Source organism: Cricetulus griseus, chromosome 5, assembly GCF_003668045.3.
Source record: "Cricetulus griseus strain 17A/GY chromosome 5, alternate assembly CriGri-PICRH-1.0, whole genome shotgun sequence".
In the NCBI taxonomy this organism is placed as follows: Eukaryota; Metazoa; Chordata; class Mammalia; order Rodentia; family Cricetidae; genus Cricetulus; species Cricetulus griseus.
This window is the reverse complement of record NC_048598.1, coordinates 96,705,180-96,730,117: the sequence shown is the minus strand read 5'-3', so window position 1 is coordinate 96,730,117 and position 24,938 is coordinate 96,705,180. Positions and strand designations below refer to the sequence as shown.

The 24,938-nt window shown below is 52.1% G+C and overlaps 1 protein-coding gene across 3 annotated transcripts in view; it reads right to left on the bottom strand.

Annotated features, from left to right (window-relative positions):
* Rfx2 (regulatory factor X2) overlaps positions 1–18,929 on the bottom strand; it is a 59,386-nt gene extending 40,457 nt beyond the window's left edge. For all 3 annotated transcript variants that reach the window (XM_027416810.2, XM_027416811.2, XM_035445350.1), the window contains exon 1: positions 18,814–18,929. The gene's annotated coding sequence lies outside the window, so the exon portion shown is untranslated. The remainder of the gene's footprint in view (positions 1–18,813) is intronic.
* Positions 18,930–24,938: the final 6,009 nt, after the last annotated feature.

The following is a 24,938-nucleotide window of genomic DNA, read 5'->3' as shown; positions in this document are numbered from 1 at the left end:
CTCAAGGTGGCCCCGCCCCAGGGGACGCCACTCAGCACCCCTGCTCAAGATGGCCCCGCCCCAGGGGACACCACTCAGCACCCCTGCTCAAGGTGGCCCCGCCCCAGGGGACGCCACTCAGCACCCCTGCTCAATATGGCCCCGCCCCAGGGGACGCCACTCAGCACCCCTGCTCAAGGTGGCCCCGCCCCAGGGGAGGGACGCCACCACCGGTGGGGACTGTCACTCCACCGTCTACCCTCCCAGAGAAAGGCAATGTTGCTAGGAGGAGTTGGGTGACTTCAGAGGCCCCACTGGGCAGGAGGCTCAAGGGCATGGCCTTGAAGGCCCTTGTGAGGGACAGCGCTGCCTCGTGTCCCATGCACACACTAAGCCCAGTGAACTTGTCCTCAGGGACAGGACCAAGGCTCTGAAGCCATCTCCTGTTTTTTCCCTGTTGACGCATCCACTCTGCACATGCAGCTCAAAGAACTTGTGCGAGTCTGTGCTCTCCTTCCACTAATGGGTCTTTGGGATCCAACTTGGGTCTTTTAGGTCTTTACCCATGAGCCATCTCTGCAGCCCCTGAAACCATTTCAGTCAGACAGCAAGCATGAGACCCCAGCCTCTTGGGCCAACACTAACTCAAGCACACACATGGGTCAATTAAGTGTCCCCGTGGCTCCTGGTGCAGACAGGGTCACTGTGCAGAAATGTTGTAATTTTAAGCTACCACCTGGGAGATGAATATCTGTGAAGGAATGGTTGTCCCTCCAAAGACCTGGGCTGAGCTGCTCAGTGACATGCGCAGCAGGCACTGGGTGGCAATGGTGCCCCTGCGGCTCTGGGGACACAGCTGCTGCTCTGTGTTGGGAAGGAGGCTTTGCAGGTGCAGTGGTAAGGTCCCTAAACTTCTCATCCCACAGGAGGACCAATGCAGATGTATTGTTCTCAGGCATCAACCAAAAGCAGGAGCTGGGGGCAACGAGGTGGCTCAGAGGGTGAAGGTGCTTGCTGCCCCCCCCCCCAGGACCTGAGTTTGACTGGAAGGACACACATGGTGGAAGAAGAGAACCAACTCCTCCAAGTTGTCCTCTGACCACCACACAGGAACTGTGACATCCATGTACATGCATACATGAATAATTAAAGCAACAAAAATAATAAATGCAGCCTGAATGTCTGCATGACCTTGTGATCCACACAAGAACCTCTCTGAAAGGACCATCTCATCTGTGTGTGGTGTGGTGCAGTGCAGTGCCTGAGGGGTGCGGACATTGAGGTAGACGACTATAAAGTGTCTGTCAGGCAGTTTAAGTGGCAGAGGGGAAGGCATCTGGCTTGGATGTAGTGGGCTGGGCTTGCTAGGATTCAGTTCTCAAAGGCCTGCTGCCTTCCTGGACAGCAGGGCTAGGGTGGAGCCATCCAGCTGAGGGGAAGGGTGTTCCTGGTGGACGGTCCATCACAGCAAAGGGCCTGGGGCAGGATTGTGGCTACTAAGCAGAGCCAACTGGACCAGAATGTCACCACAGGTCAACTCAGACAGGGGTTGTGCCTTTTGCTGAGGGTGACAGTAGGGGTGATGGGGTGTGACTTGCACTGTAAGCAGCTCCCCAGGGCTGACAACCTGATGGAAGGAGACAGAAGAGGACAGTGGGGCACACGGAGCAGTGATAACACTGGCAGTCAGTAAGATGTAGACCACCTGTCACGAAAAAGCGCGTGGGAACCTTGTCACATTCCGTGGCAGGCAGGGGTGACCAAGGCAGGGGACAAACATGCCAGGCAGGCAGAGCTTAAGTGAGAAGTTTTATTAGAAAGGGAAGCAGGGGGGAACGAAAGAGAAAAGTAAAGAGAGACAGAGAGAGGACAGAAGAAAAGAGGGAGACTGCTCCAGGGGAACAGTGAGAAAGAGCGGGAAAGAGCTGACTAAGAAAGACAGAGTTAAGTGGGCGGGGTTTCTTTTAAAGGGATCCTTTGCACCTACGTGGAGACTACGCAACCATGGAACCCTGGGCTGACCAGGGTGCTGTCTGAGTGCATTCTACCAAGTGACAGGGGAGGGCCAGCATGATGCCTGAGTCCTTACACCAACCATGGGTGCAGTAGTGGCACAGGGTTACAAGGTCGACCAACTGCTCTCTGATTTGCTTTAAGGCCTTAAAGTTTACCAACTCGTACCTGATAAACTCGTGCCTGATGTGCCTGATAAACCTGGCCAGACTCCTGGCTGGGTGCCTACAGGCCCCATGAGCAAGCCTACTTCTATCATCGACCTGCACCACAATGAAATAGTCTCCTCTTTTTGGATGTGAGCCCAGAGATGAGTACAGTGCTCACCTCATCGGAGAAGTGTCTCTGTGCAGTAGACAGTGGTCAACACAGAAATGCACAGCTGGCCAAAGTGCAGAGAACAAGACAGAGGAGTGCTCAGCCAGGGAGACATCTACGCCACACCCCTCCAGGGACTACCAGAAGACAGTGAAAGCCCGAGGTCAGGCAGAACCAGAGCAAACTGGTGTCGACAGGACAGGACCCCAGCACTCAGGAACTCAGTCAACCTTGCAGTACGAGGGAGAGGGGCTCATGACCACACCCCTGACTGAGGAGCTAAGGACAGTTGATGGCCACTGGGGGAGGGAGCAGCAGCTTCCTAAGGAATGTGGCCACCAGTAAGCCCAGTATGCCCCAGTGGCCAGGCCCACACCCAGGAATACATGGGCAGCACAAAAGACGACACTGAGTTGGGGGGGGGTATGAATCTGGGAGGAGTTGGGGTGACTATGATCAAGATAAATATATTTTTAAAGAAACTGATTACATGCAGATCTGAAGACAGGCGTCTCCCTGGCCCTGCCTTCCCCCAGGACAAGCAGGCCTCTAGGATGGGCTCAGGTCTAACTTGTTCTGTTTTTGGCAACTCCATTCCTAGCTCTGTATTAAGTCAACTCCCAAAGAGGAGCTCAGGATAATTTTGGGAAAGGGATAAAATGTTCTGAGTACTCTGGAAAGGCAGAAAGAGATACATGGGGATTCTTTGAAATCTAATTGGAAAATGCTTTTTTTTTTTGTTTTTTGTTTTTTTGAGACAGGGTTTCTCTGTGTAGCTTTGGAGCCTGTCCTGGCACTCGCTCTGTAGACCAGGCTGGCCTTGAACTCACAGGCTGCCTCTGCCTCCCGAGTGCTGGAATTAAAGGCGGGCACCACCATGCCCACTGCATTGGCTTTCACTAACCATGTAAATTTCATATGTAAGGTTTTATACAGCCAGGCATGGTATCACATAACTAATCCCAGCTCTAAGGAGGCAGAGGCAGGCTGATCTCTGTGAGTTTGAGGCCGGCTTGGTCTACAGAGTGAGTTCCAGGACAGCCAGGGCTGTGAAGAGAATCCGTCTCCAATACTAACAACACAGTGCTGGGGACACAGCTCAGGGTTGAGCACTTGCCTGGCATGCAGTGCCCTGGGCTCCGTTCTCAGCACCACACAGAATGATAACACTGTAACTGAAGTGTGATTGGCTTCGTGCTCACTCTGGCCTGTCTGTTGGCTGCCCGTCCTCCTGCCACCTCCTAATGGCCTGTGTGGGCTTTGTGTCAACACAAGGGTTGTCATGGACAACAAGCCAACACAGCAGCATCACCAGCAATGATGTCAATTGCTCATGACAAGGTCAGCAGTGAAGGGGGGGTGAACATGCGAGACAGGGGTCACTGTGGGACGACATGGGGACAGACCTGGCGCACAAGACAGGCGACTCCCCCAGCAGTCTGTCATCTTGCTCTCACTTTCTATCCCACATGCCCAGAGCCCCTAAGGCCACCCACAGCACACTGCACTGGAAGAGCCTGGGGCTCAGCCACTGGCTACACATTCACTCAAGAGATACTCGCCATTTGATGCTCCAAGTTCTAAGAAACCTGGTAGGAAAAGAGCAGACCATCCCTGAACTTGTGATACTCAAGAGGGAGGAGGCAGGTGACACCAAGGTCACGGAAGGTCAGATGACAAACATGCTGTGCCAAAAATAGATGGCAGACAGGAGATGGAGGAGGAGATGGAGGAGATGGGGGAGGAGATGGGGGAGGAGATGGAGGAGGAGATGGGGGAGGAGATGAAGAGGACACACATGTGCCCCGTGGAATCTCTCTCTCTCTCTCTCTCTCTCTCTCTCTCTCTCTCTCTCTCTCTCTCTCTCCTCTCTCCCCCACCCCCCGTGGGTATAGTAAGAAGCCACTAGACGGTGTATCTCAGGACACTTGTGACACACATTTAGAAGTCAGCAGCTGCCATGTGGAGAACACTGGCTGGTCCAGAACTCACAGGACCCTGGCGGCGGCCACACTCTGATCCCTGGGACTCTGAGGTCTGATGTGCATTAGATGGAGATTGTGGGGAAATAAGCCAGACACTAGAGGGATAGAGAGATGGAATGATGGACACCTAGTCTGGAACTTGGGTACAAGCCGGACTAGAGGTCGAACTTAAGGAAGAGCCCAGGGTTTGCTTCTTGTGAGAATGTCCCCAGGAGAATGAAGCAGAGGACCCAGAAGGAGAGTGCTCCTCCCGGCCAATGGTACTACAGTTGGAAATGACAAGAGGAGATGAAGATGTAGGGAGGGAATGAAGAAAACCAGGGCCACAGGAAGCTGGACCAGGGGCCAGAGGATGCAGAGCTCCAGATCTCCTGATCTTCATTTCAGCTAAGTGACCAGGGCCAGTGTCTCAACTCCTGTCCTCTCAACTTTTTTACTAGTTTGGGTGGCTGGAGCACATGGAACACGGTGACCACATGACCACAGCACAGAGTCTGCCTGTGGGTGTGGACTCGGCATAGAGCAGGTGCCCAGTGAATGTGTCGTGTTGGTGACACCATTGGAATCTGATTTCAGTCCCCAGTGCTGGAACCAGTCATCCACTGCATCATGTCCCTCCCCTTACCAGGGGTCACGTTGCCATTTTAAAAACAAACCATCACGATAAAGGGTCGGCAGCCAGCCCTCGAAGGCCTTGGCTGTCCAGTGAATATTTGTACAGTTAATCATCCACACAGAATCCTTCAGCATTTTCTCACCCAGCATCAGGCTCAAAGCAGCCGCTCTCAGTGCAGAGGGCCGAGCAGCAGGACTGCTGGAATGGCTGTGTCCTTAGAGGGAACCCCTTTCCTGAAGGACAGCTTGCACTGTATGGTGCTCTGCAAGGTCCCATCTATGCCAGAGCCAGAAGAACACAAGGGAGACAGAACACATAGTTCCACCCTCAGCCAACCCTGGGAGAAGGATGAATGGGCACCCAGCATGCTCCATGCCCATTTGAAATATTACTCAGCCATGAATAGCAAGAAGCTAACATACACAGCAGCAACATGCAGCAACCCCAAGGCCACTGCACTCAGTGAGAGGACCAGTCACAGATCAGACACACACAGTGTGGGGCTCCACAAAAGGCTGCTCTAAAGACAGAAAGTAGGTGCTGGGGCTGGATAGATGGAAGTGTGAAGGTGCAGCTCACAGGCATGGAGTTTCCTAGGAAATCATGGAATATTCTGGTTAGAGGTGATGATTGCATAACCTTGGGAATATACAAAAGTGTAATGAGCAATATATTTCAAATGGTTATACTTTGTGGTCTAAATTATACTTCAGTAAGTCTGGTGGTGCTTTGTTTTGTTTTGTTTTTTTTTGTATTACGCTTTGTGTATGCATGTGTGTGTTTCCATGTCACAGTGCACATATGAACAATTTTCCACCATGTGGGTACTGAGGCTGAACCATCAGGATTGGTGGCAAGCACCCTTAACCACTGAGACACTTTGCTGGCTGCAACAAATCTGTTTTGAAGAAAGTGTATATGGGCCCCAGGAGTGGTGGGGCATGCCTTTAACACCAGCACTCAAAAGGCAGGGGGCATGAGAATCTCTCTGAGTTCGAGGCCAGCCTGGTTTACAAAGTGAGTTCCAGGACAGCCAGGGTTACATAGAGAGACCCTGTCTGGAAAAACCAACAAAAAAATTTATGAATTAGTGGAGGCTAAATAAAGAGCTTTTGAGTATGCTAGGTGGGGGCTCCACCCACAACCACGCTCCCAGTCCCTTACTGGGGATTCTAGGTATGCCCTACCCCCCCCACGCCCCCAGCCCCTCACTCAGGGATTCTAGATGGGGCTCCATCCCTGACCACACCCCTAGCCCCTCACTCAGGGGCTCCAGACAGGGGCTACATCCCTGACCACACCCTCAGGCTTTTCACTTTTTATCATGACAGCATCTAACCAAACTACTGAGACTGAGTGGTTTTTAACTGTCAATCCTCCTGCCTCAAACTCCCATTGGCTGCCTGGAAGGCCTGTGCCATGAGGCCCAGCACAAACATTTTGCCTCATGATGGGGTGGTGCACGTCTCACAGAACCCAACAGGGCACAGCTGACTAAGGCTGCGCTTGCTGAATGAAGGTGAAGTAATTAATCACGAACTTAAATGGAAGCAACGGCGTCCATGTGTTTTAATGCGGGTAATTACGCTCACAGTAAAATCATCACAGCACAAAACATTAGCGAGCTTGTCAATTTAGTGTTAATTGCCTGATTGTATTTCAAATGTCTCTCGAAAATTAAGTAATTTGAGTGCACAGTAGTTTCATGTAAAGAGGAGGTAGACAGAAGTTCGGTGGCGATGCATGCCTGTCACTTTGGCACCTGAAAGCAGGAGAGGCAGGAGGATCATATAGTAAGACACTGTCACAGAACAAAACAGGAAAAGGACCAGCAAGCTGGCTCCAGAGATAAAGGGCTTTCGGCTAAGCCTGAGGGTCGGAGTTCAACTCCTGGACCCACATGGTGGGAAAGAACGAATTCCTGCAAGTTACCCTTTGACTTCTGCACACATGTGTGCACACAGAGAAATAAATACAGGCAATAAAAAATTTAAAGGTTAACTTTATGTTATATAGATTTTTATTTCCATTTGTGGACTAAGTGCTGAGAATCGTCCCCAGTGCAGGGTGGCTGTTTTCCTTGGTGAAGGCACCCGTGGCATTGCCTGTGATCAAGAGGCAACCTGGCACGAAAACTCATAGTCAAAATGAACTTGGGGACCAAACAAGTGCAAGAGGCCTTGCTGGGAGGTCCCCTGCAGGAGGGGGGCAGCTGGCCTGTTTTAGAAAGGCCACTTATGCTGCCAAACACTTGCTTAGGCAAGGCCCATAAATAGCCCAGCCTGAGGGGTGAATGGGGAGCAGAGAGTGGAGGTGGGCATTGCACAATGTGGAACCCAAAAAAAGACAGGCCAGGGTTTGCAGCCTTTCTGGGCCAAGCTGCAGTGAACCTTCCCACTGTAGTGCCAGTGGTGGGGGATTAAAACTGGTAGTTTCTGGAGGATTCTACAAGTTTCTGGAAGATTCTAAAAGTTTCTGGAATATTTATGGGGGAGGCAGAAGAAAATACTTGAGATTAGTGCCTCAGAATGAATGCATTTTCAAAAAAATAGCAATTGAATTTTGAAATGAGAGGAAAGCTGACACTAGACTTGTTTCTTGAAATTCTGTTTCCAACTGTTTGTCTAAAGAGAAGGCAAACTACAACAGAAACCACCCAGAATAGTAAGCAGTAAAGAGCCCTCCACTCGGCAGGGCAGGACACTATGAGCTGAGTGTCTACAGGCTGCATGTAGACTGCACTGACAGGAGCAGGGCCCCTGCTTTGGTGGTGAGTGTACTGAGTGACAAGTCACCCACCCCACCAGGGACTGAGGGACAGAAAGCCTAGCTGCTCCTCTAGCCCTGGTATACTCAAGGCAACAAGCACAGACTTGTGCCCGCAGAACCAGCCTGGCAGGGGAGCATGGGTGCAGTTCCTAGTGAGGAATGCGGCTGCAGCAGGCACAAGGGGACTGTGAGTGGGTGGGGTGGACCTGACACAGTGAGGCATGGCTCAGGGAGGGCTCTTGAACCTTTTCTGGTGGCTTTAGGATACAGGATGGCATCCGAGTGTGTGTGTGCTGCTGGGAATGGCACAAGTTTTCATCAGACCTGTTACCTGGCATTCTGGAACATGCAGAAGCCTACGAGTCCACTGGGCTGAGAGGCCATGAAAGGAAAAGTATGCATGTGGGGGGGGCATGGAGGTGGCAGCTGTAGCCTTGATTTCTTAGGTAGAGGTATAGCCTCAGGCAAGAACAACTTTGGAGCCACCTCACCTGCAGGGTACAGCAGGGCAGGAGGAGGAGGTGGTTGAAGGTAAGAAGCCCCAGAACCAGCCGCATCCTTCTGGTGCCACAATGTCCCTCTAATCCAGGGGGGGGCACGTCTGCACAGCGGAAACCTAGGCAGCAAGGACAAAGCCCAGGAATGCGGACTGCTGAGGACTGCCAGAGGCTCCTTCTTTTCATGCAAAAAAAGAAAGGCAGTGTTAGCTTAGCCATGGATGCCCATCATATCTCTGACCTTAAGAACATTAGCTTAGAGGAAGACCCAGACACCAAAGGCCACAGGGTATGGGGCTTGGTGACATGACCAGAACACGGAAACCCAGAGACAGGAAATGGATTCACGGGGTGATGGACAGAGAGGGCTGTTCAGGAGATGGGGCTTCTTTGGGAGTGACAAAATGTCTTGGAATAGCAGTAACAGTTACACAATGTGACTATATCCAAAGCCACTGAGCTGTGCATAAAGCAGGAACGTTAGGCTGGGGGACATTAGTGGGCAGAGTGCTCGTCTAGCACACATGAACTACTGAGTTCATCCCCAGCACCACTTAACCACGGTGGCCCACACCAATCATCCCAGTGCTTGGAGGCAGAAGCCTCAGTTACAGAGGGACCTTGAAGCCAGCATGGAGTACATGGGACCCTGTAGGGAAGGGGAAGGGGAAAGGGGTGAAGCTTCCTGGGATGTGGCTCACTAGTTAGGGGAGACCATGAATGCTGAGGTTCTGACCCACCACACTGGACGGTCACCATGGAGCCATGGCCTGCTATACAAACCTGGCCACCAGCTGTTTGTTTTTGCATCATCTGCCAGCTACTTTCTTTCAAGTGGTTGGAAGTCATCAAAAATCAAAACATTTTGTGACAAATTCAAATAAAAGGGAACTCACAGTTCAGCATCTACAAATAAAGTTTTATTGGCACATCTTCCTGGCTGTGCCTCCACACACACTGCTTTTAGCTACAACTGAGAAAACCCCAGCAGCAGTGGTGGCCATGTCCCATACACTGTAGGAACCTGTCTTTGGGGGGCTTCAGTCTGTATTAACCTTTCTTTGCTTGTGCCCCACGTTGAGGAGCTATCTGTAGGAACCTGTCTTTGGGGGGCTCCCATCGGATTTGCCCAGTTCGTACCAAAGAGGGGAGTGTGGTTTGAGAGACAGCAGGTAAAGATAGAGGTACAGAATAGAGTCAGGAGGGCAATTCAGTGTATACTAAACACCCAAGTTTATTCTTCAACATTCTATATACCCCAACCAAAAAGAGGGAAAAGACAAGAGACTTCTTTATCAAGATACAAGGAACAAATAGACTTACTTCCTTAATTTTCCAAACATTCAGTAGATTAAATCTCTCATTATCTGACTTTGAGGGTTAAGAGTAGCCACACCTTAGACCAAGTCTCCAGTTATTTAGATAAGACATCCAGGCCTAAGACCAAACATCCTACCGTAGCCACGCCTTAGACCTTTAGGTCTTATGACTTTAACTTTGGAAGAGTAAGGATAATTTTGAACTCTCTGACCTTAAGCCAAGATGATGCAAAGCCATTTTTAGGGAGCAACCTAGTGAGACACTGTTGGGGGTGGGGTTGGGGGTGGTGGGAGACAAACTCTTCCATTCTCATGAGCAGCTTAAGAGGCAGAAGGTCACAAAGTCAGGCTCAGTGCACAGCTGTAGTACTCATTCAGACCCAAGAACATCGCTAATGGTCATGGAGGACCTTAAGAAGCCAGACCAGCAAGATGCCAGGATCCACACGGCACAGCTGCTCTGAGGGCCTGGTTACACAACAGCAGGCTGCAGAAATATTTATCATGCAGCACTGGCAAACAATCAGCAATATTTTGCTATCTTTGAACTTGCTGGAGTTTCTTGCTTGTTTATTTGGTTGTGTTTAGACAGAACCCAGGCCTCACATGCTAGGTGGGCACCTTGCTGAGCCATGTCTCCAGACCCTCACTAGGGGATGGGGGGTGCTCCACCCCTGACTATGTCCTCAGACCTTCCCTGGGGAGTTCTAGGGGGGTTACTCAACTTCTGCACTAAACTCAAGCCATCTCCTTAATTGGTGTGTAATTTGAGTTTCAGAGGCTATGGCCCATGGATAGAAAACATGCTAACATGTTATGTGACCTGGGTTCTATCCCTAGCACCCCATTACATGGGCTAGGTGGTACACACCTAGCACTTGGGAGATGGAAGCAGAGAATTCAGGGTCATCCTCAGCAGCAGAGCTGGTAGTCAGCCTTAGGCTACATGACATCCTATGACTCAAGAGTGAGCACTTGCTAGGCAGCTGGATGCCTGGGGTTTGATCTTTGCAGAACAGCAGCAGCCAAGACCAGGTCCTCCAAGCAACTCCACCCCCTTCCAGGGCACTGATAGTAACATCCAGTATATATTTTTCTTTCACAATGGGCATGTTGCTCTGCAGGGACAAGAAAGACACACACACACACACACACACACACACACACACACAGGTGGGGGCAGGGAGGGAGGGAGGGAGGTGATTGAGCTCTGTGTGCCTAGCTGAGTTGCTGAGGGAGAGTGCAGTACACAGCTAGGGGTAAGATCTGGTAGCAAAGTGAAAGAACTTTACACAGCTCTCTCCAACCCAGTGGTTACTTCCTCCCAGGACACTGCCTGGGTCAGGACCAGCTTCCAAGATGACCCTGCAACTCTCACAGACCCGCCAGAGGGCTCAGGGGTAAAGGCACCTGCTGCCAAGCCTGCCGACATGAGTTCCTCTGGCCCTGGGACCCACACAATGGAAAGACAGACCGGACTTCCACGAGCTGTCCTCCAACTTCCACACACACACAGGCACCAAAATAAAATTTAAAAATGTAATAAGGTATTATAATCTCAATAAATGGAAAAAAATAAAGAAATAAAATCGCAACACTTGGGAGTTTCCTCCCAACTTCCTTTTCCTCGAAGTTAACAGGAAGTCTCCGGTTTAGGGATGGACAGATGGTGGGACGCATGGACAGACGGACGGCGGCACTGCTGTCTTCTGAAGGTCTGCATTTGGCCCACATTCAATATAAAACACAACGAAATCTCTGGAAACTTCCAAACTAGACCAAGAGCAGAATCTGGGCACTGCCATCGGCCAAACAGAACCAAGCACTTAATACCCTACACCATATGCTCAGCCCTCTGCACTTGCGCACTAAGACTTTCTACACAAAGAACTCAACTCGGAGCGTGCAGGTGAGCCCCTCAGGGCGCAGCAATAAAGGACCAGGCCACAAGCCTGGTCCCCCGGGTTCGATCCCCTGCCCCAGGGTGGGAGACGCCCCACCCCGCCCCGCCCCACCCCACCCCATCGCAGACCTCCGCGGAAGGATAGGTTTCCAGCGGGCCAGACAGACGGAAGTGGAAGTCGCAAGCTGAGCGGAAGGAGACTCTTTTCCAGACTGGAGTTTCGGGTTCGGGCGGCGCCATGTTTGGCCCATGTGAGGAAGGAGCGTGCTTGAGTAGACACAAGCTCCTGCAGGCACTTTAGGCTCACACACGCACTCCTGGAGCACAGGCCGGGCGCTCGCCTCCCCAGCGCCTTCTCCGCTGAGCTTTCCACACCCTGAAACATGGGCCGTCGATTTAAGGACCTCAGATGGTGGCTGACTGGGCCCACAAATATTTGCTGAGTGGACACTGGCTCTAGAACACTGGACAGAAAAGGAAGGCCTGAAGGAGTCTTCTAGAAAAGTGGGGGGGAAAGGAGGGTTGGAGAGATGGCTCAGCGGTTAAGGCTGGCTGCTCTTCCAGGGGACCCCGGTTCAATTCCCAGCACCCGCAGGGCAGCTCACAACTGTCTGAAACTCCTGTTCCAGGGGACCTCATACCTTCACACCAATGCACAGTTAAATTGTTCTTAAAAAAGAAAGAAAACTGTGCGTGTGGAGGGGGGTGTTCAAATCAGAAGCATGGCCACTCCTTTACCGTCCTAAGAACCTAAGGTTCCAGTGTGTTTTTATGTGGCCTCCCAGAGGTGAGAAAGACTGGCGGTGACACAGACGGATAGAAACTTCTTCCCGGAACCTAGCCCATAGACTACCTCTTGGACAGAATGTATTCTGGGCAGCGCGATGTTTCTCAGGGATAAACGGTTTGCAGGGAACAAGACAGCAGGGCGACGCTGAGCCTGATGCCTGTGACTTCCACATTGAGCCAAGCCGCCCATCTTTCTGGGTCACAGCCTCTTCCTCTTATTAGATTTCTCCGCTTTGATCTTTCCCGTCTTCTTGGTGTTCAATCCGGGAAGTGACTTCCTCCTCTGCCTCTACTGAGCTTCCTCTGCCCAGAGGCCTCGGTCCACGTGACTCAGTGTCCTGATGGAAACAGTGGCAGCCCGTGGGTGGGTAGGTGGATGAACAGGCACCATGTAGTCCATCCACACACTGGAATATTACTCATCCATGAAAATGAAGAAACTCTGATACTTGATCTGGCTGATTTTCCAGGTTTCTCTAAGGAACAGAGCTGACAAAATGAACACACATGTTCATGAGCTTTCTTAGAGTAGCTCACAGGCTGTGGTCCAAGTAGTCTAACTGTGCTGTCTCCTGATGTGGCCGCAGTGGTTCTTGGGTCCCTGAGACCAGACATCTCTGCAGTCCCTTCCAGTGCTGGAGGCCAGGGAGGCCCTGGAGCTTCTAGGCTTTAGTCCATGTTGGGTTGTAACGACAGAAATCAGGGTAGATAAACTTGCCATCGCCAGTGCAGGTGAGCCCACAAGCATCCTTCCACTTCCTTCATGAGAGAAGCCACCTCAAGGTGTGGGCCCAGATTAAAAAACAAAACAAAACAAAAAAAACCCTCACAGGTGTGTTCAGCTGCTCAGGTTGTAGTTAACTCCAGCTGCAGTCGAGTTGACAAGATCAGCCATCCCACCAGCCAAGAGGGACTATGGGGGACACAATGGCTCATTTAAAATGAGCCAGACATGGAAGCCCACCCACAGGATGTCCTAATGCCCTTGGATCCACAGAGACAGGAGCAGGGACAGTGGTACCAGGGGCTGGGAGTTGGTGTTGAATACCTGCAGAGCTTTTAGCAGGGCAGAAGGGGACGGATGTTCTTCATGTGGCTGGGCGGTGTGTCTCAATGACACAGGCCAGCCGTGAGTCAGCATCATTGGCTCCTGTGTTTCCCTCTCACTGTCCTTCCAGTCTTGAACTTCACATCAACATACACCACTGAAGCCTGACCTCTGACTTATATACCCACCCCTTGTCCTGGGTATGCCCCACCTAACTCCCTACTTCACTGCCGTCCCCTCAGTGTCCTGAGCACATAGCTGGCTGCATGGCCCCTGCTGGCTCCCACCCCACCCCCTCCATATCCCTGAGGTCACTCAATTGCCAGGCTCTGCTGGTCCTGAAGCCATACATTTCAGGAAGGGCACTGTCCTTCCTGAAGGACTGGGACACTGTGGTGAGCACCCAGGCCCTGAAGAGCACTTTGGGACAGACACCTCAGTCCTTGTCACCTCTCCCACTGCAGCTGCAGCCTCCAGTGCAGTTACCAGAAGCTCTGACCCCAGAGGACTCCAGCCCATCAAGACACAGAGACGGGGAAGGGTCTGGGAGACACAGCTCAAGCTGAAGGGCCACACTGTGTCACAGATGCCCATGTCTGTTACTGCTTGATACATGAGATTTTGAGTCAAAGGTTTAGTGTGTAGAGTGCTTATTACCCAAGAGCCCTGGTTCCACCCCCAGCTTTGTCTAAATGGGTATGGTGGCATATGACTGTCACCCCAGCACTCAGTAGGTGAGGACAGAATAATGGTGAGGAGTTGAAGTTCATCCTTGGCTACACAGCAAGTCTGAGGCCAACCTGGCCTACCACAGCCTTACTCCCCACCCCACTCCCCACCCCCCGCCCAATTTACAAATAACCAGCAGGCTTTGAGCCAAGAATCATTGTTAACAACCCCTCTTAGGCTAAGACCCTCTGGAAGTTTTGTGAAAGCATGACCATGTCCTACTCCCCGTCAGCTGCTGCCATTCGAGATTTGCTGAAGCTCTGGCTACTTTCCCACTCATCCTGGCCCTCTAGGCAGAATACCTTCTGCACCCTGAGGGTTCAGCTAGTGGGGATGGCGACTGGCATCTCATGAGCCACCGAGCTACTGATGCAGGCAGCCGTTCCTGGAAACAGCTCAACACCTCCACCTCACACTTGCCAGCCCATCTCCATGGCTCCACCCCCTACTTCACCTCCCTCCAGTCACCAGGTAATAGCCAGCTGCCTTGCTCTACCCTGAGTGTACCGGAGGATCCCACACAGCACTCCACCCCAAGACCTTTGCACTTCCTGACCCTGTGAATCTGACCTTCATTACCTGGGGTGGTCTCATGTAGCCCAGGCTGGCCTTGAGCTCATTAGGTAACCAAAGATGACCTTGAACCCCTGATCTTTCTTCCTCTGCCACCCCAGTGCTGGTTGATAGGCCTGCTCTACACACCTAGTTTCTGTTCTTCTAGGTGCAGGGGACAGAACTCAAGGCTTTGTGTATGCCAGGAATTTGCTCTATCCACTGAGCCAATTTTTTAATTTTATAACTTTATGTGTATGGACTTTTGGCTTGCATGCATCAGCTCATGGCATGCATGTCTGGCGCCTGTGGAGGTCAGAAGAATGTATCAGATCCTCTGGAGCTGGAGCTGCAGAGGGCTGTGTGTGGGAGTGGGAACCAAACTGGGGTCCTCTACTAGACCAGCAAGTGCTTTTAACTGACAGCCAGCTCTCCAGCTCCACTTTACACATTTTAAACGGCTGTATAATATTCCTCAAGTTAATCAGTGAGCTCTTGGGATTCACATCCCCAGCAGCAGCCATCCCTGGGTCCATAGGGAATTAGGAGCCAGTCGGCCATCTTGGCAGGAAATCACAGGATTCACAAGTGCCCAAAAAAAGAAGCCAGAGTTGCCAGGGTACTGGGCAGGGTGGCAGAACCTGCCAGGTCCACACCTCATACAACAGGAATGTGGCTGTAAGAAAGAGCTGAGCTGTACAGGGCTTGGTGCCTGGTCCTGGGGGCTGAGTTCAAGTCCTGGCATGAAGGCCCGGCCAGCTTGCCTTCCAATGGCTCCCTTCCAGACATCACAGTGTTGGCATCTGAAAGTTGGTGATCTCAGATGTCAAAGCTGCCCTGCCCAGCGGGCCACCCAGCAAACTCATGGTCACCATGATGCCTGAAGTGGGGGGGGAGGGTCAGAGGGAGGACAGTCAACATTGGTGGTGAGGTTTAAACTCCAGTGGCCTTTTTTTTGTAGCTGGGGTCATACTCAGTGGTGAGCACTTGACTGGCATATTCAAGGTCCTGAATCCATCCCTAGCACTGTAAAATAAACTGAAATGTGAACACACAGTGCATGGGGCACTGGACAGAAGCCCAGAGGGGACAGCAGAATGTTAAACGCTGTCATTTCCAGTATGGAGACAAATGGCTCCTGGAGGGACAGGGTGCTAAGGAAGCTGCTGATGGCCCCTAGGTCAGCTAGAGGGCTTCACAATCTGACTGCCCAGCTGCTGCTCACTATGGAAACAGTAAAGTGGGGAGAATGGACTTGGGGGGCCATGGGGAGCTGGACTTGGCCACCTCAAGTATGAAGAACAATGTACAAAGGAGCAGCCATCCATCCACACTAATCTGGACATAGGTGGGCTGGGGAGTCCCACACAGCACTCAAACTCCAGTAAAACGTTGGGGGGGGGGCACACACCTTTAGTCACAGCACTCTGGAGGCAGAGGCAAGCAGATTTCTGTAAATTAGAAGCCAACCTGGTGTACATAGCAAGTTCCAGGACAGCCTGGTCTACACAGTGAGACCCTGCCTCAAAAAAATACAGTAAAATAAAAAGAACTGGGGCTGGGAAGCCTGGGTGGCAGCAGAATGCTTGCCTAGCATGTGCAAAGTCTAGCACCTCAGTAAGTAAGTAGGCAAACAAGGAAATAAAGAAAACAAAAACATAATTCCTTCTAGCTAAGGATTTAACAAGCCAAGCAATCATCAGTTTATAGATGAACTAATTAATATATGAATATATTAGTGTATGCTGATTAACATATGTGAATATTTATATCACCAATGGGACTGGAAGGGGGCTTGCTGCCAAGCCTGATAACCTTTGTTTGAAACCCAAGACCCACGTGAAGGGCCAATTCCAATTCCTATAACTTGTCCCCTGAGTTCTACATGTACACACCATAGGTGACGCTCACACACTGAAATAATAAAGATTTAAAAGATACCACTACTGCCGGGCATTGGTGGCACACGCCTTTAATCCCAGCACTCAGGAGGCAGAGGCAGGTGGATCTTAGTGAGTTCAAGGCCAGCCTAGGCTCCAAAGCTACACAGAGAAACCCTGTCTCGAAAAAACCAAAAAAAAAAAAAAGATATCCCTACTAATGCAATTTAAGGCACCATGGACCCTTCATGCAGTAAGAGAATTATGAACTGTATTTTAAAGGCTGAGTGTGGTGACGTAATTCACAGCCCTGTTGTGGCCCTGGGGCTCTGGGTCCTCAGGAACCCACAAGACAGGCAGTAGAACATTGTATTGGGTTGAAAAACCATCACTGAGTCAAAAAAGTATCTAAAATCCGCTCCTTGGCTCCTAACTGGTAAGTGTGAAGGACATGGTGGCCTGGTGGTAGGAGCCTTAGATTCCTTTCCCGGAGGCCGGAGCTCTCACTTCTTTAATGGGAGGGCGCCAGTGGCTACACCTGGCTGGATTTTCCAGTCTGTTCCAGTCCTTGAACCCGACAGGGAGGAAGTGCAGGGACAGCCTCTAGGCTCAGTCAAGACCCTCCTATCAAACAAGCACCCTCCACAGGCTGGCCATAAAGGTTAAAAAGACAGACAGAAAAGGTTTTAAAAAGTTCCGTGTCATTATTTTATTATTAAACACCATGATCTCCCTGGAAGTATTTTTACTTCACCTTAAATTAAAGCCCATTCCACAGCCAGCCGGGAGGTGGCTCAGCAGGTAAGGGCTCTTGGCGCCAAGCCTGCTGACCCAAGGTCCCGGGACCCACGTGTTTGTGCGCACGTGTGTAGTCAGTCACACACAATAAATAAATGCATATAAAAAGTTAAACAGAAAAGTGAATCACTTGACCATAATCATCTGATGCCCGAGGACCTACAGGCAGTGACGCGGGTGCCGGGGAGGGAGGGGCCACTGTCCTTGGGGTGGTGGCCACCTGTCAGGCCCCCCACCCCCCACCCCCGCGCTTCTGAGAGCAACCCCAACTGAACTCACTCTCTACAAGGGAAAAAAGAAAGGCAAAAAGTAGAAGAGGGGCTGGACGGAAACAGAGGTGTCATCAGGAGAGGGCGGGAGTAAGAGGGGTGAGTGGGGGTGGGGTATGATCAGAACACAGACGTGCATGGAAAGGTCAGAGGCCATATTGTGCACAAGTAACGCATGCTAATAAAGTTGTCTAACACCCAATCATAGTAGGATTTTCCCCGGCGGAACCAGATTCCGGTGTAAAGCGGCGAGCAAAGCCCGGAATGCCTGGGGGTGGGGGAGCGAGGGAACAACCGCTGCCCTGGCGAATCCCGGCTGCGAACGCGGCCTCGGGGAGGGGCGACGAGAGACTCGGGTATTTTGGGGTGTGCGAGCGTGCGTGTGCTCGGGTGGGGTCCACACGCACCGGTGCGCACGCACTCCCCCGGCCTCCCGGCTCCTTCTGCAAACCGCCCACACGAGGGTTTCCTTCGCCAAAGTTTTCGGGATTGCGGATCCCGGCGGCGAAGGAGGGAGCTGCGGGTGCGCGTGAGCTTCCCGGGGCGGCGTGGGAAAGGACCGCGGGCCCCGGGACACCCCCAAATGCAGTGCTGCGGGGTTTCACGCGGCGGGGGAGGGGGTCCGAGGACCTGGGGCGCCGGGGAACTTTGGGGTGAACAATAGAGCGCGAACGGGGAGGAACCCTTTCCAGGACAAGCGCACTGACTATTTTGGTCAAGGCACAAGAAAGGGGTGCGGGGGGATCGGTGCCCCCAAATCCAGTGTGTTTGAGTCAGGAGGAAACCGAGCGCTCGGAACTTAGGGAGCAAACAGAGGCTACCCTCGGAGTCAAGTTCAGGGATGAAGCGGGGGTCCCGGTGTACCCAGATTTCACAAGTGTAAAGGGAAGGCGATCGATGCCCCTGGGTCTTCAGACGTGGGGAGATGCCTGGCTCTGCGGCAGCCCCCAACTCAGATTTTGGGTGATGACAGTAAAGAGCAAATTTGGGGGAGCCCCCAATCCCAGGCTTTGGGGTAATGAGAGTGAGGAGCTACTTTGGGGGCGCCTCCGCACTCCAGGCGTTTCTGACTAAAAATAAGAGACGGGGGGTCCTCTGGAGTCCCCGCCCCTCAAAGTTAGATTTAGTGCGTCAAACGCCGAGAAAAGATCGCTACACTTTACAAACTTTGAAGAGTGTGAGCCGGGTTCCCTCAGCCCAGGGCTCTCCCAAATCAGAGAAGCGATCACAAGTAGGCGAGGTTGGCATCTGCAAAGTTGGGGCGCTGGGTCCCGCAGCGCCCGCCCCCGCGACCCCCCCAGCGGGGTCCCCCGCCCGCACCGCCCCCTGCCCGGGCCCGCACCGCTCACCTGGAGTTCGGCGGGGAGTTCGGGTAGCGGCTCCGCGGCGGCAGCCGCTGCGTGTCGCTCCGCGTTGGCAAGTAACAGTCTCCACGGCTACAGTATCTATGGCGGCGGCGGTGGCGGCGCCGGCCGCTCCTCCTCCGGCTCCCGCCGCCCGCCCGCCAGCCCTCCGCCGCACCTAGCGCCCGCCCGCTTCGGCCTCGCGCAGCCCTCGCGGGGCGGGGCGTTGCGCCCGGCAACGGTTACCAGGCTGCACGCCCCGCCCCCCCAACGGCCCGCCCATGCCCTCCTCCAACGGCCTCGGGGAGGGCGGGCGCTCTTCCTATTGGCTGTTCGTACTGCCCGTCAGGGGTGAAGGGTAGGCCCCTGAGTAGAAGCCTGGCCAATCGCTGTGGGGGAGGGTGTGGCCGGGCGGGAGGCGCGCGGCTCTGGGTTGGTTAGGAGGAGGCGCGCGAGGGCCGGCGGGAGGAGCGCGTCGGGGCAGCGCGTGTTTTCCAAGTTAAAGTGCACTACTCTGCCAGATGCGGAGGCGCTGACCATCTAAGGGGAGCAGTGGACTCCGGCTTTCCGCCCGTTCTTTCACGGTCCACAGACTGAAAACCCTTTCCTCTTTGGAAAGATTTTTGTCGGTGCGTATGCATGCAGTGTTCACGGAGGCCCGAAGAGGGCGTCGGCTCGCGTGGCGCCGAGGTGACTGGTGGCTGTGAGCTGGCACACTCGGGTCCTCGGCATGAGCAGCAGTTGCTCTTCACCTGGAGCCTCCTCTCAGGACTCCTCTCTGTTTTGGGGAGTACAGTGTCCTGTACCCAAATTCACTATGTAGCGGAAGCTGGCCTCCAACTCCTGATCCTCCTGCCTCCACCTCCCTAGTGTGGGATGCTGAGTGTGTGATAAGCTGTGTCTTTCCTCTCTCTCTCTCTCTCTCTCTCTCTCTCTCTCTCTCTCTCTCTCTCTCTCTCCCTCTCTCTCCCTCTCTCTCTCTCCCTCTCTCTCCCTCTCTCTCCTCCCTCCCTCTCCTCTCCTCCTCCCTAGTGTGGGATGCTGGGTGTGTGCTAAGCTGACTCTCTCCTCTCTGTCTCTGTCTCTGTCTCTGTCTGTCTCTCCACCTGCTGGGTGTGTGCTAAGCTAACTCTCTCTCTCTCTCTCTCTCTCTCTCTCTCACTCTCACACACACACAATATATATATATATATATAATATATATATATATATATATATATATATATATATGAACAGGTAAAAACTTGGGACCTTCACAGCTTTTATTATGGTGGGGCAACACTGACAACTAAGGGACACAAGTTGTGAGAAGGGGCAGGCAGGAGACTCAGGGGCCCCTCCAACCTTAGCTCCACTTATTCATTCATTCATTCACTCACTTACTGTACAGGCACTTGCACTGATGAGCACTGGTTTACTTGTGCATGTACCCAAAGCCACCTAAGCTTTCTTGCTAAGGTTCTAGCTAAGTAACTTAGCCCAAGCTAGACTAGATCCTCCTATGAAGGCCAGGCTGCTCAAGCCGATGATTTTCCTGCCATGGCCCCCTGCTGCTGGGATAACACAAGTGAAATCCTTCAGTCAGACCCTGAGCGGGATCATAGACCCTGTCCCTGGACTGAAGTTTCCAAAATAAATATATCTTGAGGAAGTGGAAGCCTAGGGCCATGGCACCGGGTTGTTGGCTGCCCGCCCTCCTGAGCCCCCCAGTGCCCACAAACTCACCTGTAAAAACTCTTGCAGGCAAATCGCTGTGCAGGAAAGAACGAGAATCCGCGCTTCTACCAACTGCAGCCCTTCAGTAGTCACCCTGCTTTGGAGATTAAGGAGTGTGTCCCCAAGGGTCTATGAGATGGAAGCCCGGTCCTCGGCAAGGGGACTCTGGGAAGTGGTGCCCAGGCAGCACAGAAAAATGTGGAACACTTGAGGGAGGGAGGGAAGGAAAGAGGGGTCTCTCAGAGTCCTGAGCCTCTCACTAGCTTGAGACAGTGCATTTCTTACATAGATTTTATTTCTTTTGCATTTCTTCCTTTAGGGTGCCATACATGCATGTCAGGACACACATATAGATGCCAACTTGCAGGTGTCACTTTTCACCTTTTACCTCCTGTGTCCCACGGGTCAACTCAGGTCATTATGTTTGCCATCCTCACACTCCCACCAGCCCTCCTTCCCTGAGTCCGTACTTCATGTCAAGCTAACAGTGGTGCAGGCTGAAGTCCTGAATGTATGTGGCCTTGGGCAGGGTCCCTTTTCCCTGGTCAGCCTGCACAATTTCTGAGAACCTCAGCAAGACCTTTGGTAAGTAAAGATGTCTTACCAGACTGCAGCTGGGAGCCAGGTGTTTTTATTGGTTGTTCTCATGTGGATGCCCCAGTGTCTGGGGGTGGGGTTGGGGCGACGGACACTTCCCCCTGTGAACTCAGAATCCACCCAGATCCTGTGAAGACTCAGAGCCAAGGCTCCCCAGAGCACCTGGCACCCGAATGCTAGCGGGGGTGGGGGGTGTCTCTTAGCCCTCATGTTTAACATCTTTGGTGGGGGGTTGAGACAGGGTCTCTCTGTGTAGCTTGGGTTGTCCTGGAACTCTCTCTGTAGAGCATACTGACCTTGAACTCAGAAATATGCCTTCTATCTCCCGAGTGCTGGGATTAAAGGCATGTGCCACCAACGCCCGGCTAAAAAAGAAATTCTTGCTGGGTGGTGGTGGCTCACAACTTTAATCCCAGCACTGGGGAGGCAAAGGTAGGCAGATCTCTGTGAGTTTGAGACCAGCCTGGTCTACAAAAGCTAGTTCCAGGACAGCCTCCAAAGCCACAGAGAAACCCTGTCTCTGTCTCGAAAAACCAAAATAAATAAATAAATAAATAAATAAATAAATAAATAAATAAAATTCTTTTAGGGACCAACAAGATGGCTCAGCAGGTGAAAGTGATTGTTGCAAGCTTGAAGAACTGAGTTCCTTGCCGGGCGTTGGTGGTGCACGCCTTTAATCCTAGCACCCGGGAGGCAGAGGCAGGCGGATCTCTGTGAGTTCGAGGCCAGCCTTGTCTCCAGAGCAAGTGTCAAGATAGTCTCCAAAGCTACACAGAGAATCCCTGCCTTGAAAAACAACAACAACAAACAACAACAAAAAAGAACTGAGTTCCATCCCTGGGACTCTCGTGCTGGAGGGAGGTGACTTACATACGTCGTCCTCCAATCTCTCCCTGTGCCCCAGTACATAATCAATGAATCCACAAATGTCCTTACAATGTCTTCTAGTACCAAGCCAGCTGTTTCATCCCAAAGTTCTTTCCTGGATCAGAGAGTCTTGGTGTGCTTGAGCCAACACCCCCAAATATTAAGCAAAATGCTCATGCTGCTGTGGTGGCTGTGTGGATCTGAGATCTGTCCCCCACTGCTCACAGCTGACCTTTAAAATCATGATTGTGGCCAGGCGGTGGTGGTGCACGCCTTTAATCCCAGCACTCGGGAGGGAGAGACAGGCAGATCTCTGAGTTCGAGACCAGACTGGTCTACCAGAGCTAGTTCCAGGACAGCCTCCAAAGACACAGGGAAACCCTGTCTCCAAAAACCAAAAAAGAAAAAAAAGCATGATTGTGGGACCAACTCTTTATAATTAGGAGGCAGATCGCTGTGAGTTCAAGGCCAACCTGTTCTACATAGACCACTGTCCCACCCAAAAAAGCAAAAGAAAACTGTGGAATTTAGGAGTTTGGAGATGACCTAGTGGGCAGTACACTCAGTGAACACAAGCGCCCCATCCTAGCGCTCATGGGTAAAGTCCAGAGAAGCAACACTGCCCTGTGACCCAGCACTGCGGGTGGTGGCAGTGGATCCTGGGGGCTCCTGGCCATCCAGCATAGCAGAAACAGTGGGCTCCAAGCTAAGGCCTGGCGGTGAGGCATGCTTGTCACAATAGCACTGGGGAGACTGAGGCAGGATCTCCAGGTCCAAGGCTAGCCCAGGCCAGTTGTCTCTTTCTGCTTCCATCCTTTCATGTTTGCCATGTGACTCTTGGGTGACGAGGGGATTTTAATCAACAGGATCTTAAATTCGAGCTAATTGAACTTTATGTTCCTCAGCCTTAGATGTTTTTTTACAGCAACAGAAAATGATAGGGTCCTTGCACTCTGCTGTCTTTCTACTTCTTTCTCATTAAGATGCCCAGGTTGAGCGGCCACATTGATGCCCACAGCTTCTAAGGGGTGGTTTCTTGCCGATTCAAATGTGAGGTAGTCTGGTCTCATTGCCTGTGCAAGGTCAGAACACATGACACATGACCCCAAAGCAGAGGTTTCTGAACATTCTTCCTCCACACACAAGTGGGAGCCTGTGACTCCCTGAGAGGAAAACACAATGAGGACAGAGCTCCCGGAGTGAGCTTTGTGTGGATCCACAAATGGACATTCGGCACCTGGGAGGCTTGACATAGCCTCTCCCTTGGTGGCCGTGGCTGCTTCTCCATCAGTCCCCACATTTCTCTGTGACTTGACTCATTGACAGAGGAGGCTGTGGTGATGGCGGCAGGTGGACATGTTTTGAGCACACCAGAAACAAAGACCCTCCCAGCCATGGACATCCTTAAACCCGTCCAGGCAACCTGGGGAAGAAATAAGGAAAAATGGGCACATCCCTGCTGACTGGAAATGAGACTAGGAAGGACGGACGGTGGGGAGGTACACAGAAGAAAGATGGAGAACCGAGAGCAACTGGAAGAGAAAATAGGAACAAGGGAGAAAGAGATGGGGGTGGGGTAGGCATGGTGGCCTACATCAGCCATCCCAGCACTTACGAGGTAAAGGCAGGAGGATCCAGAATTCAGGGTCAGCCTTGGCTACATACCATGTTCTAGGTCAACCTGGGCTACCTGAGACTATGTCTCAAACAAATGAAAACAAAACTACCAGAGACCAGGTAACTTGTAATAGACACTCAAGCCAAGGGTGGAGGCACAGATCTGTCATCTCAGTACTTGGAAGGCTCAGGCAGGAGGGTAACAAGGTAACAAGGCTAGCCTGGGTAACATAGCAAGACACTGTCCTAAGAAAAGAGAAACAACAAAAATACCCGGGGTGTGTGGCTCAGCTGTTAAGAGCACTTGTGTAGTATTCATGAAACTGCCTCTGTCCCCAGAGCCCCATAAGCTGAGTCTGGCCCTCAAAAGCCATCTTAGCACTCAGGGAAGAGGATGCAGAAGGGCCAGTTCCAAGTCTTCCTCTGCTATGTAGCGATTTGGAGGCCAGCCTGGGGTACATGAGACCCTGTCTTGAAAGAATAAAAATCTAACTGAATCCATACTTATTACAGATCTCTGTGACCCCAGTACTACAGTGGCTGAGGTAGTAGCCTGCTAGATGACAGGCATAAGCCACTGTGGCTGCACTTCTATCCCTTCAAAGCCCATTGCCCAGGGCCCAAACCCAGTGGACTTGACATCAGGGTTAATCTGGAGCAGGTTTCTTTCTTTTCCTTTTTATTTATTTTTTTATTTTGTTTTGTTTTTCAAGACAGGGTTTCTCTATGTAGCCCTGTCTGACCTGGAACTATCTCTGTAGACCAGGCTGGCCTTGAACTCACAGAAACCCACTTGCCTCTGCCTCCCAAGTGCTGGGATTAAAGGCAAGTGCCAACTCTTAGGGCCAATCTACTTTAGAGCAGTCTGACACCGAGTCACTCATTAGGCCTGCTGCTACCATTCCCCAGCGCTGGACTGCAAGGGTCCCCTAAGGAGGTTCCAGGGAGTCTAGCTCAGGCTCTCATGCTAGCTAGTACAATGCACACTTCCCAACAGAGCCATCCCTCTGTCTAAGCTGTTTGCCTTGGGCATTTTGTCACAGAAAGGGAGGGCTGTCTCACTGCATGGGCTCTGGTGTCCTGAAGGTTTTGGACGATCGAGGGATAAACATCTGCCTTCTACATGCTGCTGAGTTCATTACCACAGAGACTCATCTCTGAGGAGGGAATGCCAGGAGTCAAACCTGCAGGGGCCAAGAAGATGGCTCACGAAGTGAGGTGCTTGTTGTCCAAGCATGAGGGCCTTGAGTTCAAATCCCTGGCAACCCTGTAAAAAGGTGGGCCTGGAGATTAGTGTCTCTGACCCAACCAGTGGTGCAGAGACGGGTATG